The sequence below is a fragment of the Penaeus monodon genome, chromosome 27, assembly GCF_015228065.2.
Source record: "Penaeus monodon isolate SGIC_2016 chromosome 27, NSTDA_Pmon_1, whole genome shotgun sequence".
Classification (NCBI taxonomy): domain Eukaryota; kingdom Metazoa; phylum Arthropoda; class Malacostraca; order Decapoda; family Penaeidae; genus Penaeus; species Penaeus monodon.
The window spans coordinates 24,245,905-24,246,224 of record NC_051412.1 but is presented as its reverse complement, the minus strand read 5'-3'; the positions used below and the strand labels follow the sequence as shown (position 1 = coordinate 24,246,224).

Genomic DNA, 320 nt, shown 5'->3' with positions numbered 1-320 from the left:
CTTGCTTGCTGTCGGTAGTAACGTAGCAGTAACAATATACGAAGACATTGCAGGAACACGACTCCGTTATGTGCCTCGAGATGCTCCTCAGCATCAGCCAGGCATCGTCCAGGCTGGACGGTTCATACGACTTTCGGCGTCCTTCACGGGTGGACTGGGGTAGTCTGCAGCCATGGTCGTCAATCGGCTGTCGACTGTCAGGGACTGCCTTTTCAACTTGAGGACTGGCAACACTCGATCGATTATTGACCGATGAAATCTGAAACTTCGACACTAGTTGCCGACGTTTCCCGACAGGTAGCCGTTCCTGCACGCACGCG

At 53.8% G+C, this 320-nt stretch overlaps 1 protein-coding gene across 1 annotated transcript in view; it reads left to right on the top strand.

Annotated features, from left to right (window-relative positions):
* The window catches only part of LOC119590700, a 3,175-nt gene that overhangs the window by 1,271 nt on the left and 1,584 nt on the right, over nt 1–320 (top strand).